Source organism: Stigmatopora argus, chromosome 10, assembly GCF_051989625.1.
Source record: "Stigmatopora argus isolate UIUO_Sarg chromosome 10, RoL_Sarg_1.0, whole genome shotgun sequence".
Classification (NCBI taxonomy): Eukaryota; Metazoa; Chordata; class Actinopteri; order Syngnathiformes; family Syngnathidae; genus Stigmatopora; species Stigmatopora argus.
This window is the reverse complement of record NC_135396.1, coordinates 1,885,181-1,905,548: the sequence shown is the minus strand read 5'-3', so window position 1 is coordinate 1,905,548 and position 20,368 is coordinate 1,885,181. Positions and strand designations below refer to the sequence as shown.

At 36.3% G+C, this 20,368-nt stretch overlaps 1 long non-coding RNA gene across 2 annotated transcripts; it reads right to left on the bottom strand.

The window, feature by feature from the left end:
• Positions 1–4,108: 4,108 nt before the first annotated feature.
• On the bottom strand, positions 4,109–20,216 carry LOC144083928 (uncharacterized). 2 transcript variants are annotated; one of them, XR_013303665.1, is made up of 4 exons: positions 20,153–20,216; positions 4,940–5,164; positions 4,731–4,846; positions 4,109–4,305 (listed from the first exon to the last, which is right to left on the bottom strand). It is a non-coding gene; the product is annotated as an uncharacterized LOC144083928 (long non-coding RNA). The 2 variants fall into 2 exon arrangements; XR_013303664.1 differs by having other exon boundaries at positions 4,944–5,164.
• Positions 20,217–20,368: the final 152 nt, after the last annotated feature.

Below are 20,368 nucleotides of genomic sequence, written 5' to 3'. Positions count from 1 at the left end.
AAGTGTGTTTCAAAACACGACTCTAGCATGTAAATTTTTTTAAAAGCAGAGTATCACTAAAACACACTAAAACCTATTTGAAATGTTAAAAGTGAAGTTTTTCAATTAGTGTCCATGTAGAGGAGGTGCAAAACTTATAAAGTCCAATGGCAGATGGGCATGAAATTCGAAACTGATCATTTTTTTAGAAAGGATAGTTAAAGAAATAAACTCAATATTACATATTTAGAGTGGCAAGTGTTTATTTTGAAGGTTAATTACAGTCTTGTCTCATTCATCAAAAGTGACAACACATTAAACAGGTTAATCTGTCTGGCCTTACAAGTTTTGCATTCGAGAACAAATATCAGTTGCTAATAAAGTCATTTCAAATGTAATCAAATGTTCATTTTATAGTATAGTAAGGCTTTTTTCTTAAAAAAACAACCAAGTACAGTAAAGCTTTTTTTAATGACCATGTATAATAAGGCTTTTTTCTTTAAAAAAAACTACCAAGTATAGCAAGGCTTTTTTAAAAAAAATGACAATGGCTTTTAACCAATAATAGTCATATTTGCCTTTATTATATACTTAATGAGTGAATCTTGGCTTCCGGCACATCTCCGTGTTTATCCAAGAAATAATTGTTGAATGTAAATTACAACATGGAGGAACTGATACCTATCATAATTGAATTATGATATAGCATTTACACTTGTTATTAAAAGGAACTTTTAATTAAATTTCTGCTTCCTACATCCCTTATGTGCAAAGATGTGCATCAAAAATGTCACTTTAATTTGATCTTTTTTTTTCATAAATCATATACCTAGCACGAGCGCTCAAATTTATTTATTTATTTTTACTTCCTTTGGTTAATCATTTGCTGCAGTTGTGTTATGGAGCACATTTGAAACGTCACAGACCTGATGCAAAATCAAGTAATCTCGAAATACGTTTGTTTTGCTCATTGCATTAAAAAAAAAAGTTGAGAACCTGCATCTATACTTCAACTTTAATTTATTTTTTTACAGATGCAGCCAAGCCACTTTAGACCACTACCCATTGGGAAAAATCTTGGATCTCCAGTTTGCATGTTCGGTTTTAATTTAGCTCATCAGTTATGACTATAAAAATGACCCATCTTGGGTATTCACAATTATATTTTTGTCTGATTACAGGTGGTAGATAAATTGTTACCTTGATGCATTGTGAAATTTGTAAATTGTGACTTGTTGCCAGAAGGGAATTGCTTGTGTCTATGCTTACTTAGTTTTTTGTTTGTTTTGTTTTGAGTTGTTTTTGCCGCGGGGCTCATTGACACCAGAGATTTTACAGATTTCTGTTTGCTAGCATCGACAGGGGCATCGAGTGGCACATTCGAATGTTGGCAGCCGACTTGAGTGACAGGGCGATGGCCCCCTGAACTGTGGAAGACCTGCAAGATGAGCCAGGCAACATCTGTTCGGTTGTTCAAGGGATTCTTCGGAATAAAATAAGATCCACTCCAATCATGCTCCAGGTCAGAGGCTCCGTGACATTGGATTTAAATAAACATGCCTGGTGCAAGATGTGCCATTTGCTTTTTGTCAAGGAGAACCTGCAAGATGTCCATCCCGATGTGATCTGACCAGGAATACCATGGATGTCGTCCTTCAACCATGCAACGCCTGAATGGAATCAGAAGTAAGGGAGGGTGAGGGAGGGAGGGAGGGAGGGTGAGGGAGGGAGGGTGAGGGAGGGAGGGAGGGAGGGAGGGAGGGTGAGGGAGGGAGGGAGGGAGGGAGGGAGGGTGAGGGAGGGAGGGAGGGTGAGGGAGGGAGGGTGAGGGAGGGAGGGAGGGTGAGGGAGGGAGGGAGGGTGAGGGAGGGAGGGTGAGGGAGGGAGGGAGGGTGAGGGAGGGAGGGAGGGTGAGGGAGGGAGGGTGAGGGAGGGAGGGAGGGTGAGGGAGGGAGGGAGGGTGAGGGAGGGAGGGAGGGTGAGGGCGGGAGGGGGAGGGAGGGAGGGTGAGGGAGGGGGGAGAGGGAGGGGGGAGGGGGAGGGAGGGTGAGGGAGGGAGGGTGAGGGAGGGAGGGAGGGTGAGGGAGGGAGGGAGGGTGAGGGAGGAAGGGAGGGAGAGGGAGGGAGGGGGAGGGAGAGGGAGGGAGGGGGAGGGAGGGTGAGGGAGGGGGGAGGGTGAGGGAGGGGGGAGGGTGAGGGAGGGGGGAGGGTGAGGGAGGGAGGGAGGGTGAGGGAGGGAGGGAGGGTGAGGGAGGGGGGGAGAGGGAGGGAGGGGGGAGGGTGAGGGAGGGAGGGAGGGTGAGGGCGGGAGGGAGGGTGAGGGAGGGTGAGGGAGGGAGGGAGGGAGGGAGGGTGAGGGAGGGAGGGAGGGAGGGAGGGAGGGTGAGGGAGGGAGGGAGGGAGGGAGGGTGAGGGAGGGAGGGAGGGAGGGTGAGGGAGGGAGGGAGGGTGAGGGAGGGAGGGAGGGTGAGGGAGGGTGAGGGAGGGGGAGGGGGAGGGAGGGAGGGAGAGGGAGGGAGGGGGGGAGGGTGAGGGAGGGAGAGGGAGGGAGGGAGAGGGAGGGAGGGAGGGTGCGGGAGGGAGGGAGGGAGAGGGAGGGAGGGAGGGAGAGGGAGGGGGGAGGGTGAGGGAGGGAGGGAGGGTGAGGGAGGGAGGGGGGGAGGGTGAGGGAGGGGGGGAGGGTGAGGGAGGGGGGAGGGTGAGGGAGGGGGGAGGGTGAGGGAGGGGGGAGGGTGAGGGAGGGGGAGGGTGAGGGAGGGGGAGGGTGAGGGAGGGAGGGTGCGGGAGGGAGGGAGGGGGAGGGTGAGGGAGGGAGGGACAGGGAGGGAGGGTGAGGGAGGGTGGGGGAGGGAGGGAGGGTGGTGGGAGGGAGGGAGGGTGGTGGAGGGAGGGAGGGAGGGGGAGGGAGGGAGGGGGGTGGGGGAGGGAGGGTGAGGGAGGGAGGGTGAGGGAGGGAGGGGAGTGAGGGTGGGAGGGTGAGGGAGGTGGGAGGGGTGAGGGAGGGGGAGGGTGAGGAGGGAGGGGGGAGGGTGAGGGAGGGAGGGAGGGTGAGGGAGGGAGGGAGGGAGGGAGGGTGAGGGAGGGAGGGAGGGTGAGGGAGGGAGGGAGGGTGAGGGAGGGAGGGAGGGAGGGAGGGTGAGGGAGGGAGGGAGGGGGAGGGAGGGTGGGGGAGGGTGGGGGAGGGAGGGAGGGTGAGGGAGGGAGGGAGGGTGAGGGAGGGAGGGTGAGGGGAGGGAGGGAGGGAGGGTGAGGGAGGGAGGGTGACGGAGAGTGAGGGTGAGGGAGGGAGGGTGAGGGAGGGAGGGTGAGGGAGGGAGAGGGAGGGAGGGTGAGAGAGGGAGGGTGAGGGAGGGAGGGTGAGAGAGGGAGGGGTGAGGTGGAGGGTGGGAGGCGGAGGGGGGGAGGGTGAGGAGGGGTGAGGGAGGGAGGGGGGAGGGTGAGGGAGGGAGGGAGGGTGAGGGAGGGAGGGAGGGTGAGGGAGGGAGGGTGGAGGAGGGAGGGTGGGAGGGAGGGTGAGGGAGGGAGGGAGGGAGGGAGGGTGGGGAGGGGGAGGGGGTGGGGGAGGGGGGAGGGTGAGGGAGGGAGGGAGGGTGAGGGAGGGAGGGAGGGAGGGAGAGGGTGAGGGTGAGGGAGTGAGGTGCGTGGGAGGGTGGAGCTGGGAGAGGTGAGGGCTGGAGGGTGAGGGAGGGAGGGTGGAGGGAGGGGGTGAGGGAGGGGAGGGAGGGGTGAGGAGGAGGGAGGCTTGCTTTGCTCTCTTCTTCTTTTTGGTGAGGGGGAGGGAGGAGGGGGAGGGAGGGAGGGAGGTGAAGGAGGGAGGGAGGGTGAGAGGGTGGGAGGGTGAGAGGGAGGGAGTGAGGGATTTGAGGAGGTTGGGGAGGGTGAGGCGGGGAGAGGTGAGGGTGAGGAGGGGGGGAGGGAGGGAGGGGTCGGAGGAGGGAGGGAGGGAGGCTGAGGATTAGGGCTGGTGAGGGAGGGTAGGGGGTGAGGGAGGGACGGAGGGTGAGGGAGGGACGGAGGGTGAGGGAGGGAGGGAGGTTGAGTGAGGGAGGGAGGGGGTTTGGTTGAGTGAGGGAGGGGGGGAGGGAGGGAGGGAGGGAGGGTGAAAGTCAGAATGGCTACTTTCCCCCCTAGTTAATGCCCCAGTTTCTTTCAGTGGCTAATTGACGTTTCCATCCTCGACACAACATCCCTCCTTTCATTCGAGTGGCAATCGTGTCTCCTACGAGCAATGGATTGAACAGAGGAAAATTAATGCATCCGGCACGATAACTTATCTCCGCCCCGCAATATATCTTCTCCTTCTTGAAGGCGCCAGTTACAAGGAACCTAGTAATGAGAAAGGGGATTGTTTAAAGGGCGTAAAGATTGACCTCTTCCCATCTATCAGCTTGATCAAACTCAACTCTGTCAAAATGTTTTCTTGCTTTAAAGCCTTCGCTGTGTCATAACAGTAGATAGAACACGGTCATCCTTAATAAAACTAGTCTAAAAAGCCAATTTTAATAATTCTTTAGATTTTTATGACAGCCTTCATGACGACACTCCTGTCAGCACTAATAAAGATGGATAACAGTTCTGTGTTCGTCATCCTTTACTCCTTTTTTGTATGCATTATGTGAATTTTTTGTTGTTGTAATTATTATTGTTCCTAAAACCTGTATCCGCGAAGTACATATTTGTGTGATAAAGGCAGATGGAAAAACAAAACTTGTGAATTATTTTATAATACAATATTTAAAAATGTCACTTACTAGTTGGGCTTACGCCATACTACCCTGAGGAAGCTTAATCACGTCTGGTCTTGGAAGTTAAGCAGGGTCATCCCTGGTTAGTATTTGGAAAGGACACTGCCTGGGAATGCCTGGTTCTGTCAATAAAACAATAGTTTGGTTTTGCTAAAATTATAAGTGCAAATCAAAATATCAGATCACATGTCTTAGTTGGGCTTCCGCCATACTACCCACGAGGCAGGCGTCACGGCAGTCCTCCTCGCTGGCGAGGCGGTTGGCGTTACCACCGCAACCGCCATCCCGGAAGCGTCAGCATCTCCGTTGCCCGCCGTCGAGGTGCCACGTGGTGATGTGATTCTTGCTTGATTCTCCGCACATCACCAGATCGGCCTCCGCTCGCTGAGGCCCCGGAGATTCCTGGATGAAGGTGCACCCTGGGGCGAGCTGGCACAAGTCTGTCAACAAAGAAGGAATGGCGTGAGATCTTGTGGAGGACATTTTCAGAGGTATCAGTTCCTCCATGTTCTATTTTACATTAAACAAATATATCTTGGACGGACACGGAGATGAGCCGGAAGCCAAGATTCATTCATTAAGGATACAATAAAGGCAAAAATTAGTATTATTGGTTAAAAACCTTACTATATCGTTTTTTCAGAAAAAAAAACGTACTATACCATGTTGTTTAAGAAAAAAAAGCCTTACTATACTATGTCGTTTTTTACAAAAAAAGCTTTACTATACTATGTCGTTAGTGACGAAAAAAAGCCTTACTATACTATGTCGTTTTTTGCTAAAAAAAAAAGCCTTACTATACTATGTCGTTTTTTACGAAAAAAGCCTTACTATACTATGTCGTTTTTCGCGAAAAAAGCCTTACTATACTATGTCGTTTTTTACGAAAAAAAAAGCCTCACTATACTATGTCGTTTTTTACGAAAAAAAGCCTTGCTATACTATGTCATTTTTTACGAGAAAAAAAAGCCTTGCTATACTATGTCGTTTTTCACGAAAAAAGCCTTACTATACTATGTCGTTTTTCGCGAAAAAAGCCTTACTATACTATGTCGTTTTTCGCGAAAAAAGCCTTACTATACTATGTCGTTTTTTTGTGAAAAAAGCCTTACTATACTATGTCGTTTTTCGCGAAAAAAGCCTTACTATACTATGTAATTTTTGCAAAAAAAAAGCCTTACTATACTATGTCGTTTTTTACGAAAAAAGCCTTGCTATACTATGTCGTTTTTCGCAAAAAAAAGCCTTACTATACTATGTCGTTTTTTACGAAAAAAAAGCCTTACTATACTATGTCATTTTTTACAAAAAAAAAGCCTTACTATACTATGTCATTTTTCACGAAAAAAGCTTTACTATACTATGTCGTTTTTCACGAAAAAAGCCTTACTATACTATGTCATTTTTACGAGAAAAAAGCCTTACTATACTATGTCGTTTTTTGCGTTTTTTTTTACTATATGTTTTTTTTGCGAAAAAAGCCTTACTATACTATGTCGTTTTTTTGTGAAAAAAGCCTTACTATACTATGTCGTTTTTTACGAAAAAAAGCCTTGCTATACTATGTCATTTTTTACGAGAAAAAAAAGCCTTGCTATACTATGTCGTTTTTCACGAAAAAAGCCTTACTATACTATGTCGTTTTTCGCGAAAAAAGCCTTACTATACTATGTCGTTTTTCGCGAAAAAAGCCTTACTATACTATGTCGTTTTTTTGTGAAAAAAGCCTTACTATACTATGTCGTTTTTCGCGAAAAAAGCCTTACTATACTATGTAATTTTTGCAAAAAAAAAGCCTTACTATACTATGTCGTTTTTTACGAAAAAAGCCTTGCTATACTATGTCGTTTTTCGCAAAAAAAAGCCTTACTATACTATGTCGTTTTTTACGAAAAAAAAGCCTTACTATACTATGTCATTTTTTACAAAAAAAAAGCCTTACTATACTATGTCATTTTTCACGAAAAAAGCTTTACTATACTATGTCGTTTTTCACGAAAAAAGCCTTACTATACTATGTCATTTTTACGAGAAAAAAGCCTTACTATACTATGTCGTTTTTTGCGTTTTTTTTTACTATATGTTTTTTTTGCGAAAAAAGCCTTACTATACTATGTCGTTTTTTTGTGAAAAAAGCCTTACTATACTATGTCGTTTTTTGCGAAAAAAAAGCCTTACTATACTATGTCGTTTTTTTGCGAAAAAAAGCCTTACTATACTATGTCGTTTTTTACGAAAAAAGCCTTACTATACTATGTCGTTTTTCGCGAAAAAAAGCCTTACTATACTATGTCGTTTTTTACGAAAAAAAGCCTTACTATACTATGTCATTTTTTACGAAAAAAAAGCCTTACTATACTATGTCATTTTTTGCAAAAAAAGCCTTACTATACTGTGTCATTTTTCGCGAAAAAAGCCTTACTATACTATGTCGTTTTTCGCGAAAAAAGCCTTACTATACTATGTAATTTTTGCGAAAAAAAAGCCTTACTATACTATGTCGTTTTTTACGAAAAAAGCCTTACTATACTATGTCGTTTTTCGCGAAAAAAAGCCTTACTATACTATGTCGTTTTTTACGAAAAAAAAGCCTTACTATACTATGTCATTTTTACGAGAAAAAAGCCTTACTATACTATGTCGTTTTTTGCGTTTTTTTTTTACTATATGTTTTTTTTGCGAAAAAAGCCTTACTATACTATGTCGTTTTTTTGTGAAAAAAGCCTTACTATACTATGTCGTTTTTTGCGAAAAAAAAGCCTTACTATACTATGTCGTTTTTTGCGAAAAAAAAGCCTTACTATACTGTCGTTTTTTGCGAAAAAAAAAGCCTTACTATACTATGTCGTTTTTCGCGAAAAAAGCCTTACTATACTATGTCGTTTTTCGCGAAAAAAGCGTTACTATACTATGTAATTTTTGCGAAAAAAAAGCCTTACTATACTATGTCGTTTTTTACGAAAAAAGCCTTACTATACCATGTCGTTTTTCGCGAAAAAAGCCTTACTATACTATGTCGTTTTTTACGAAAAAAAAGCCTTGCTATACTATGTCGTTTTTCGCAAAAAAAGCCTTACTATACTATGTCGTTTTTTACGAAAAAAAAGCCTTACTATACTATGTCATTTTTTACAAAAAAGCCTTACTATACTATGTCGTTTTTTACGAAAAAAAAGCCTCACTATACTATGTCGTTTTTTACGAAAAAAAGCCTTGCTATACTATGTCATTTTTTACGAGAAAAAAAAGCCTTGCTATACTATGTCGTTTTTCACGAAAAAAGCCTTACTATACTATGTCGTTTTTCGCGAAAAAAGCCTTACTATACTATGTCGTTTTTCTTGTGAAAAAAGCCTTACTATACTATGTCGTTTTTCGCGAAAAAAGCCTTACTATACTATGTAATTTTTGCAAAAAAAAAGCCTTACTATACTATGTCGTTTTTTACGAAAAAAGCCTTGCTATACTATGTCGTTTTTCGCAAAAAAAAGCCTTACTATACTATGTCGTTTTTTACGAAAAAAAAGCCTTACTATACTATGTCATTTTTTACAAAAAAAAGCCTTACTATACTATGTCGTTTTTCACGAAAAAAGCTTTACTATACTATGTCGTTTTTCACGAAAAAAGCCTTACTATACTATGTCATTTTTACGAGAAAAAAGCCTTACTATACTATGTCGTTTTTTGCGTTTTTTTTTACTATATGTTTTTTTTGCGAAAAAAGCCTTACTATACTATGTTGTTTTTTTGTGAAAAAAGCCTTACTATACTATGTCGTTTTTTGCGAAAAAAAAGCCTTACTATACTATGTCGTTTTTTACGAAAAAAAAGCCTTACTATACTATGTCGTTTTTTTGCGAAAAAAAGCCTTACTATACTATGTCGTTTTTTACGAAAAAAGCCTTACTATACTATGTCGTTTTTCGCGAAAAAAAGCCTTACTATACTATGTCGTTTTTTACGAAAAAAAAGCCTTACTATACTATGTCATTTTTTACGAAAAAAAAGCCTTACTATACTATGTCATTTTTTGCAAAAAAAGCCTTACTATACTGTGTCATTTTTCGCGAAAAAAGCCTTACTATACTATGTCGTTTTTCGCGAAAAAAGCCTTACTATACTATGTAATTTTTGCGAAAAAAAAGCCTTACTATACTATGTCGTTTTTTACGAAAAAAGCCTTACTATACTATGTCGTTTTTCGCGAAAAAAAAGCCTTACTATACTATGTCGTTTTTTACGAAAAAAAAGCCTTACTATACTATGTCATTTTTACGAGAAAAAAGCCTTACTATACTATGTCGTTTTTTGCGTTTTCTTTTTACTATGTTTTTTTGCGAAAAAAGCCTTACTATACCATGTCGTTTTTTTGTGAAAAAAGCCTTACTATACTATGTCGTTTTTTGCGAAAAAAAAGCCTTACTATACTATGTCGTTTTTTTGCGAAAAAAAGCCTTACTATACTGTCGTTTTTTGCGAAAAAAAAGCCTTACTATACTATGTCGTTTTTCGCGAAAAAAGCCTTACTATACTATGTCGTTTTTCGCGAAAAAAGCCTTACTATATTATGTAATTTTTGCGAAAAAAAAGCCTTACTATACTATGTCGTTTTTTACGAAAAAAGCCTTACTATACTATGTCGTTTTTCGCGAAAAAAGCCTTACTATACTATGTCGTTTTTTACGAAAAAAAAGCCTTGCTATACTATGTCGTTTTTCGCAAAAAAAGCCTTACTATACTATGTCGTTTTTTACGAAAAAAAAGCCTTACTATACTATGTCATTTTTTACAAAAAAAGCCTTACTATACTATGTCGTTTTTCACGAAAAAAGCTTTACTATACTATGTCGTTTTTCACGAAAAAAGCCTTACTATACTATGTCATTTTTACGAGAAAAAAGCCTTACTATACTATGTCGTTTTTTGCGTTTTTTTTACTATATGTTTTTTTGCGAAAAAAGCCTTACTATACTATGTCGTTTTTTTGTGAAAAAAGCCTTACTATACTATGTCGTTTTTTGCGAAAAAAAAGCCTTACTATACTATGTCGTTTTTTACGAAAAAAAAGCCTTACTATACTATGTCGTTTTTTGCGAAAAAAAAAAAGCCTTACTATACTATGTCGTTTTTTATGAAAAAAGCCTTACTATACTATGTCGTTTTTCGCGAAAAAAAGCCTTACTATACTATGTCGTTTTTTACGAAAAAAAAGCCTTACTATACTATGTCGTTTTTTACGAAAAAAAATCCTTACTATACTATGTCATTTTTTGCAAAAAAAGCCTTACTATACTGTGTCATTTTTCGCGAAAAAAGCCTTACTATACTATGTCGTTTTTCGCGAAAAAAAAGCCTTACTATACTATGTCGTTTTTTACGAAAAAAAAGCCTTACTATACTATGTCATTTTTACGAGAAAAAAGCCTTACTATACTATGTCGTTTTTTGCGTTTTTTTTTACTATGTTTTTTTTGCGAAAAAAGCCTTACTATACTATGTCGTTTTTTTGTGAAAAAAGCCTTACTATACTATGTCGTTTTTTGCGAAAAAAAAGCCTTACTATACTATGTCGTTTTTTTGCGAAAAAAAGCCTTACTATACTGTCGTTTTTTGCGAAAAAAAAGCCTTACTATACTATGTCGTTTTTCGCGAAAAAAGCCTTACTATACTATGTCGTTTTTCGCGAAAAAAGCCTTACTATATTATGTAATTTTTGCGAAAAAAAAGCCTTACTATACTATGTCGTTTTTTACGAAAAAAGCCTTACTATACTATGTCGTTTTTCGCGAAAAAAGCCTTACTATACTATGTCGTTTTTTACGAAAAAAAAGCCTTGCTATACTATGTCGTTTTTCGCAAAAAAAGCCTTACTATACTATGTCGTTTTTTACGAAAAAAAAGCCTTACTATACTATGTCATTTTTTACAAAAAAAGCCTTACTATACTATGTCGTTTTTCACGAAAAAAGCTTTACTATACTATGTCGTTTTTCACGAAAAAAGCCTTACTATACTATGTCATTTTTACGAGAAAAAAGCCTTACTATACTATGTCGTTTTTTGCGTTTTTTTTACTACATGTTTTTTTGCGAAAAAAGCCTTACTATACTATGTCGTTTTTTTGTGAAAAAAGCCTTACTATACTATGTCGTTTTTTGCGAAAAAAAAGCCTTACTATACTATGTCGTTTTTTACGAAAAAAAAGCCTTACTATACTATGTCGTTTTTTGCGAAAAAAAAAAAGCCTTACTATACTATGTCGTTTTTTATGAAAAAAGCCTTACTATACTATGTCGTTTTTCGCGAAAAAAAAGCCTTACTATACTATGTCGTTTTTTACGAAAAAAAAGCCTTACTATACTATGTCGTTTTTTACGAAAAAAAATCCTTACTATACTATGTCATTTTTTGCAAAAAAAGCCTTACTATACTGTGTCATTTTTCGCGAAAAAAGCCTTACTATACTATGTCGTTTTTCGCGAAAAAAAAGCCTTACTATACTATGTCGTTTTTTACGAAAAAAAAGCCTTACTATACTATGTCATTTTTACGAGAAAAAAGCCTTACTATACTATGTCGTTTTTTGCGTTTTTTTTTACTATGTTTTTTTTGCGAAAAAAGCCTTACTATACTATGTCGTTTTTTTGTGAAAAAAGCCTTACTATACTATGTCGTTTTTTGCGAAAAAAAAGCCTTACTATACTATGTCGTTTTTTGCGAAAAAAAAGCCTTACTATACTGTCGTTTTTTGCGAAAAAAAAGCCTTACTATACTATGTCGTTTTTTACGAAAAAAAGCCTTACTATACTATGTCGTTTTTCGCGAAAAAAAGCCTTACTATACTATGTCGTTTTTTACGAAAAAGCCTTACTATACTATGTCATTTTTTGCAAAAAAAGCCTTACTATACTGTGTCAGTTTTCGCGAAAAAAGCCTTACTATACTATGTCGTTTTTCGCGAAAAAAGCCTTACTATACTATGTAATATTTGCGAAAAAAAAGCCTTACTATACTATGTCGTTTTTTACGAAAAAAGCCTTACTATATATACTATGTCGTTTTTCGCGAAAAAAAGCCTTACTATACTATGTCGTTTTTCACGAAAAAATCCTTACTATACTATGTCGTTTTTTGCGAAAAAAAGCCTTACTATACTATGTCGTTTTTTACGAAAAAAGCCTTACTATACTATGTCGTTTTTCGCGAAAAAAAGCCTTACTATACTATGTCGTTTTTTACGAAAAAAAAGCCTTACTATACTATGTCGTTTTTTACGAAAAAAAAGCCTTACTATACTATGTCATTTTTTGCAAAAAAAGCCTTACTATACTGTGTCATTTTTCGCGAAAAAAGGCTTACTATACTATGTCGTTTTTCGCGAAAAAAGCCTTACTATACTATGTAATTTTTGCGAAAAAAAAGCCTTACTATACTATGTCGTTTTTTACGAAAAAAGCCTTACTATACTATGTCGTTTTTCGCGAAAAAAAAGCCTTACTATACTATGTCGTTTTTTGCGAAAAAAAAGCCTTACTATACTGTCGTTTTTTGCGAAAAAAAAGCCTTACTATACTATGTCGTTTTTCGCGAAAAAAGCCTTACTATACTATGTCGTTTTTCGCGAAAAAAGCCTTACTATACTATGTAATTTTTGCGAAAAAAAAGCCTTACTATACTATGTCGTTTTTTACGAAAAAAGCCTTACTATACTATGTCGTTTTTCGCGAAAAAAGCCTTACTATACTATGTCGTTTTTTACGAAAAAAAAGCATTGCTATACTATGTCGTTTTTCGCAAAAAAAAGCCTTACTATACTATGTCGTTTTTTACGAAAAAAAAGCCTTACTATACTATGTCATTTTTTACAAAAAAAAGCCTTACTATACTATGTCGTTTTTCACGAAAAAAGCTTTACTATACTATGTCGTTTTTCACGAAAAAAGCCTTACTATACTATGTCATTTTTACGAGAAAAAAGCCTTACTATACTATGTCGTTTTTTGCGTTTTTTTTTACTATATGTTTTTTTTGCGAAAAAAGCCTTACTATACTATGTCGTTTTTTTGTGAAAAAAGCCTTACTATACCATGTCGTTTTTTGCGAAAAAAAAGCCTTACTATACTATGTCGTTTTTTACGAAAAAAAAGCCTTACTATACTATGTCGTTTTTTGCGAAAAAAAAGCCTTACTATACTATGTCGTTTTTTATGAAAAAAGCTTTACTATACTATGTCGTTTTTCGCGAAAAAAAGCCTTACTATACTATGTCGTTTTTTACGAAAAAAAAAGCCTTACTATACTATGTCGTTTTTTACGAAAAAAAAGCCTTACTATACTATGTCATTTTTTGCAAAAAAAGCCTTACTATACTGTGTCATTTTTCGCGAAAAAAGCCTTACTATACTATGTCGTTTTTCGCGAAAAAAGCCTTAATATACTATGTAATTTTTGCGAAAAAAAAGCCTTTCTATACTATGTCGTTTTTTACGAAAAAAGCCTTACTATACTATGTCGTTTTTCGCGAAAAAAAAGCCTTACTATACTATGTCGTTTTTTACGAAAAAAAGCCTTACTATACTATGTCATTTTTACGAGAAAAAAGCCTTACTATACTATGTCGTTTTTTGCGTTTTTTTTTACTATATGTTTTTTTTGCGAAAAAAGCCTTACTATACTATGTCGTTTTTTTGTGAAAAAAGCCTTACTATACTATGTCGTTTTTTGCGAAAAAAAGCCTTACTATACTATGTCGTTTTTTGCGAAAAAAAAGCCTTACTATACTGTCGTTTTTTGCGAAAAAAAAGCCGTACTATACTATGTCGTTTTTTACGAAAAAAGCCTTACTATACTATGTCGTTTTTCGCGAAAAAAAGCCTTACTATACTATGTCGTTTTTTACGAAAAAAAAGCCTTACTATACTATGTCATTTTTTGCAAAAAAAGCCTTACTATAATGTGTCATTTTTCGCGAAAAAAGCCTTACTATACTATGTCGTTTTTCGCGAAAAAAGCCTTACTATACTATGTAATTTTTGCGAAAAAAAAGCCTTACTATACTATGTCGTTTTTTACGAAAAAAGCCTTACTATACTATGTCGTTAGTGACGAAAAAAGCCTTACTATACTATGTCGTTTTTCACGAAAAAAGCCTTACTATACTATGTCATTTTTTGCAAAAAAAGCCTTACTATACTGTGTCGTTTTTCGCGAAAAAAGCCCTACTACACTATGTCGTTTTTTTGTGGAAAAAAGCCTTACTATACTATGTCGTTTTTCGCGAAAAAAGCCTTACTATACTATGTAATTTTTGCGAAAAAAAAGCCTTACAATACTAAGTCGTTTTATACAAAAAAAACCTTGCTATACTATGTCGTTTTTTACGAAAAAAAAGCCTTACTATACTATGTCATTTTTTACAAAAAAAAGCCTTACTATACTATGTCGTTTTTCACGAAAAAAGCTTTACTATACTATGTCATTTTTTACGAGAAAAAAGCCTTACTATACTATGTCGTTTTTTGTGATTTTTTTACTATATGTTTTTTTTGCGAAAAAAGCCTTACTATACTATGTCGTTTTTTTGTGAAAAAAGCCTTACTATACTATGTCGTTTTTTGCGAAAAAAAAAGCCTTACTATACTATGTCGTTTTTGCGAAAAAAAAGCCTTACTATACTATGTCTTTTTTTACGAAAAAAGCCTTACTATACTATGTCGTTTTTCGCGAAAAAAGCCTTACTATACTATGTCGTTTTTCGCGAAAAAAAAGCCTTACTATACTATGTCGTTTTTTACGAAAAAAAAAGCCTTACCATACCATGTCGTTTTTTACGAGAAAAAAAGCCTTACTATACTATGTCGTTTTTTGCGAAAAAAAAGCCTTACTATACTGTCGTTTTTTGCGAAAAAAAAGCCGTACTATACTATGTCGTTTTTTACGAAAAAAGCCTTACTATACTATGTCGTTTTTCGCGAAAAAAAGCCTTACTATACTATGTCGTTTTTTACGAAAAAAAAGCCTTACTATGCTATGTCATTTTTTGCAAAAAAAGCCTTACTATAATGTGTCATTTTTCGCGAAAAAAGCCTTACTATACTATGTCGTTTTTCGCGAAAAAAGCCTTACTATACTATGTAATTTTTGCGAAAAAAAAGCCTTACTATACTATGTCGTTTTTTACGAAAAAAGCCTTACTATACTATGTCGTTTTTCGCGAAAAAAGCCTTACTATACTATGTCGTTTTTCACGAAAAAATCCTTACTATACTATGTCGTTAGTGACGAAAAAAGCCTTACTATACTATGTCGTTTTTCGCGAAAAAAGCCTTACTATACTATGTCGTTTTTTAAGAAAAAAAAGCCTTACTATACTATGTCATTTTTTACAAAAAAAAGCCTTACTATACTATGTCGTTTTTCACGAAAAAAGCTTTACTATACTATGTCGTTTTTCACGAAAAAAGCCTTACTATACTATGTCATTTTTTACGAGAAAAAAGCCTTACTATACTATGTCGTTTTTTGTGATTTTTTTACTATATGTTTTTTTTGCGAAAAAAGCCTTACTATACTATGTCGTTTTTTTGTGAAAAAAGCCTTACTATACTATGTCGTTTTTCGCAAAAAAAAGCCTTACTATACTATGTCGTTTTTTACGAAAAAAAGCCTTACTATACTATGTCGTTTTTTACGAAAAAAAAAGCCTTACTATACTATGTCATTTTTTACGAGAAAATAAAGCCTTACTATACTATGTCGTTTTTCACGAAAAAAGCCTTACTATACTATGTCGTTTTCAACGAAAAAAGCCTTACTATACTATGTCATTTTTTGCAAAAAAAGCCTTACTATACTGTGTCGTTTTTCGCGAAAAAAGCCTTACTATACTATGTCGTTTTTTTGTGAAAAAAGCCTTACTATACTATGTCATTTTTACGAGAAAAAAAGCCTTGCTATACTATGTCGTTTTTCGCGAAAAAAGCCTTACTATACTATGTAATTTTTGCGAAAAAAAAGCCTTACTATACTATGTCGTTTTTTACGAAAAAAGCCTTGCTATACTATGTCGTTTTTTGCGAAAAAAGCCTTACTATACTATGTCGTTTTTCACGAAAAAAGCTTTACTATACTATGTCGTTTTTCACGAAAAAAGCCTTACTATTCTATGTCATTTTTTACGAGAAAAAAGCCTTACTATACTATGTCGTTTTTTGCGATTTTTTTTACTGTGTTTTTTTTGCGAAAAAAGCCTTACTATACTATGTCGTTTTTTGTGAAAAAAGCCTTACTATACTATGTCGTTTTTCGCGAAAAAAAAGCCTTACTATACTATGTCGTTTTTCGCGAAAAAAAAGCCTTACTATACTATGTCGTTTTTTGCGAAAAAAAAGCCTTACTATACTATGTCTTTTTTTACAAAAAAAGCCTTACTATACTATGTCGTTTTTCGCGAAAAAAGCCTTACTGTACTATGTCGTTTTTTATGAAAAAAAAGCCTTACTATACTATGTCGTTTTTTACGAGAAAAAAAGCCTTACTATACTATGTCGTTTTTCACAAAAAAAGCATTACTATACTATGTCGTTTTTCACGAAAAAAGCCTTACTATACTATGTCGTTTTTTGCGATTTTTTTTACTGTGTTTTTTTTGCGAAAAAAGCCTTACTATACTATGTCGTTTTTTGTGAAAAAAGCCTTACTATACTATGTCGTTTTTCGCGAAAAAAAAGCCTTACTATACTATGTCGTTTTTCGCGAAAAAAGCCTTACTATACTATGTCGTTTTTTGTGATTTTTTTACTATATGTTTTTTTTGCGAAAAAAGCCTTACTATACTATGTCGTTTTTTTGTGAAAAAAGCCTTACTATACTATGTCGTTTTTTGCGAAAAAAAAAGCCTTACTATACTATGTCGTTTTTGCGAAAAAAAAGCCTTACTATACTATGTCTTTTTTTACGAAAAAAGCCTTACTATACTATGTCGTTTTTCGCGAAAAAAGCCTTACTATACTATGTCGTTTTTCGCGAAAAAAAAGCCTTACTATACTATGTCGTTTTTTACGAAAAAAAAAGCCTTACCATACCATGTCGTTTTTTACGAGAAAAAAAGCCTTACTATACTATGTCGTTTTTTGCGAAAAAAAAGCCTTACTATACTGTCGTTTTTTGCGAAAAAAAAGCCGTACTATACTATGTCGTTTTTTACGAAAAAAGCCTTACTATACTATGTCGTTTTTCGCGAAAAAAAGCCTTACTATACTATGTCGTTTTTTACGAAAAAAAAGCCTTACTATGCTATGTCATTTTTTGCAAAAAAAGCCTTACTATAATGTGTCATTTTTCGCGAAAAAAGCCTTACTATACTATGTCGTTTTTCGCGAAAAAAGCCTTACTATACTATGTAATTTTTGCGAAAAAAAAGCCTTACTATACTATGTCGTTTTTTACGAAAAAAGCCTTACTATACTATGTCGTTTTTCGCGAAAAAAGCCTTACTATACTATGTCGTTTTTCACGAAAAAATCCTTACTATACTATGTCGTTAGTGACGAAAAAAGCCTTACTATACTATGTCGTTTTTCGCGAAAAAAGCCTTACTATACTATGTCGTTTTTTAAGAAAAAAAAGCCTTACTATACTATGTCATTTTTTACAAAAAAAAGCCTTACTATACTATGTCGTTTTTCACGAAAAAAGCTTTACTATACTATGTCGTTTTTCACGAAAAAAGCCTTACTATACTATGTCATTTTTTACGAGAAAAAAGCCTTACTATACTATGTCGTTTTTTGTGATTTTTTTACTATATGTTTTTTTTGCGAAAAAAGCCTTACTATACTATGTCGTTTTTTTGTGAAAAAAGCCTTACTATACTATGTCGTTTTTCGCAAAAAAAAGCCTTACTATACTATGTCGTTTTTTACGAAAAAAAGCCTTACTATACTATGTCGTTTTTTACGAAAAAAAAAGCCTTACTATACTATGTCATTTTTTACGAGAAAATAAAGCCTTACTATACTATGTCGTTTTTCACGAAAAAAGCCTTACTATACTATGTCGTTTTCAACGAAAAAAGCCTTACTATACTATGTCATTTTTTGCAAAAAAAGCCTTACTATACTGTGTCGTTTTTCGCGAAAAAAGCCTTACTATACTATGTCGTTTTTTTGTGAAAAAAGCCTTACTATACTATGTCATTTTTACGAGAAAAAAAGCCTTGCTATACTATGTCGTTTTTCGCGAAAAAAGCCTTACTATACTATGTAATTTTTGCGAAAAAAAAGCCTTACTATACTATGTCGTTTTTTACGAAAAAAGCCTTGCTATACTATGTCGTTTTTTGCGAAAAAAGCCTTACTATACTATGTCGTTTTTCACGAAAAAAGCTTTACTATACTATGTCGTTTTTCACGAAAAAAGCCTTACTATTCTATGTCATTTTTTACGAGAAAAAAGCCTTACTATACTATGTCGTTTTTTGCGATTTTTTTTACTGTGTTTTTTTTGCGAAAAAAGCCTTACTATACTATGTCGTTTTTTGTGAAAAAAGCCTTACTATACTATGTCGTTTTTCGCGAAAAAAAAGCCTTACTATACTATGTCGTTTTTCGCGAAAAAAAAGCCTTACTATACTATGTCGTTTTTTGCGAAAAAAAAGCCTTACTATACTATGTCTTTTTTTACAAAAAAAGCCTTACTATACTATGTCGTTTTTCGCGAAAAAAGCCTTACTGTACTATGTCGTTTTTTATGAAAAAAAAGCCTTACTATACTATGTCGTTTTTTACGAGAAAAAAAGCCTTACTATACTATGTCGTTTTTCACAAAAAAAGCATTACTATACTATGTCGTTTTTCACGAAAAAAGCCTTACTATACTATGTCGTTTTTTGCGATTTTTTTTACTGTGTTTTTTTTGCGAAAAAAGCCTTACTATACTATGTCGTTTTTTGTGAAAAAAGCCTTACTATACTATGTCGTTTTTCGCGAAAAAAAAGCCTTACTATACTATGTCGTTTTTCGCGAAAAAAAAGCCTTACTATACTATGTCGTTTTTTGCGAAAAAAAAGCCTTACTATACTATGTCTTTTTTTACAAAAAAAGCCTTACTATACTATGTCGTTTTTCGCGAAAAAAGCCTTACTGTACTATGTCGTTTTTTATGAAAAAAAAGCCTTACTATACTATGTCGTTTTTTACGAGAAAAAAAGCCTTACTATACTATGTCGTTTTTCACAAAAAAAGCATTACTATACTATGTCGTTTTTCACGAAAAAAGCCTTACTATACTATGTCGTTTTTAACGAAAAAAAGCCTTACTATACTATGTCGTTTTTTACGAAACAAGCCTTACTATACTATGTCGTTTTTCGCGAAAAAAGCCTTCTTATACTATGTCGTTTTTTACGAAAAAAAAGCCTTACTATACTATGTCATTTTTTGCAAAAAAAGCCTTACTATACTGTGTCGTTTTTCGCGAAAAAAGCCTTACTATACTATGTCGTTTTTCGCGAAAAAAGCCTTACTATACTATGTAATTTTTGCGAAAAAAAGCCTTACTATACTATGTCCTTTTTTACGAAAAAAGCCTTACTATACTATGTCGTTTTTCGCGAAAAAAGCCTTACTATACTATGTCGTTTTTTACGAAAAAAAAGCCTTACTATACTATGTCGTTTTTTACGAAAAAAAAGGCTTACTATACTATGTCATTTTTCACGAAAAAAGCCGTACTATACTATGTCGTTTTTCACGAAAAAAGCCTTACTATACTGTGTCGTTTTTAACGAAAAAAAGCCTTACTATACTATGTCGTTTTTTACGAAACAAGCCTTACTATACTATGTCGTTTTTCGCGAAAAAAGCCTTCTTATACTATGTCGTTTTTTACGAAAAAAAAGCCTTACTATACTATGTCATTTTTTGCAAAAAAAGCCTTACTATACTGTGTCGTTTTTCGCGAAAAAAGCCTTACTATACTATGTCGTTTTTCGCGAAAAAAGCCTTACTATACTATGTAATTTTTGCGAAAAAAAGCCTTACTATACTATGTCCTTTTTTACGAAAAAAGCCTTACTATACTATGTCGTTTTTCGCGAAAAAAGCCTTACTATACTATGTCGTTTTTTACGAAAAAAAAGCCTTACTATACTATGTCGTTTTTTACGAAAAAAAAGGCTTACTATACTATGTCATTTTTCACGAAAAAAGCCGTACTATACTATGTCGTTTTTCACGAAAAAAGCCTTACTATACTATGTCGTTTTTTTTACAAAAAAGCCTTACTATACTATGTCTTTTTTTTTACAAAAAAGCCTTACTATACCATGTCGTTTTTAATGAAAAAAGCCTTACTATACTATGTCGTTTTTTACGAAAAAAAAGCCTTACTATACTATGTTGTTTTTTTACGAAAAAAAGCCTTACTATACTATGAGTTTGAGAGTGAATGGTTGTCCGTCTCCTCGTGCCCGAAAGTAGGCTCCAGCACCCTCTGCAACCCAAATAAGGATAAAGCTGTTCAGAAAAATGACATGGAAAAAAAATTACGTTAGGACGGTGAAATCTTCTTACCGTGTGTTGATGCAGCTCATTCATTTAGCCGTGCTGCTGAAGTATTTAGGACAAATAACTAAAAGAAGA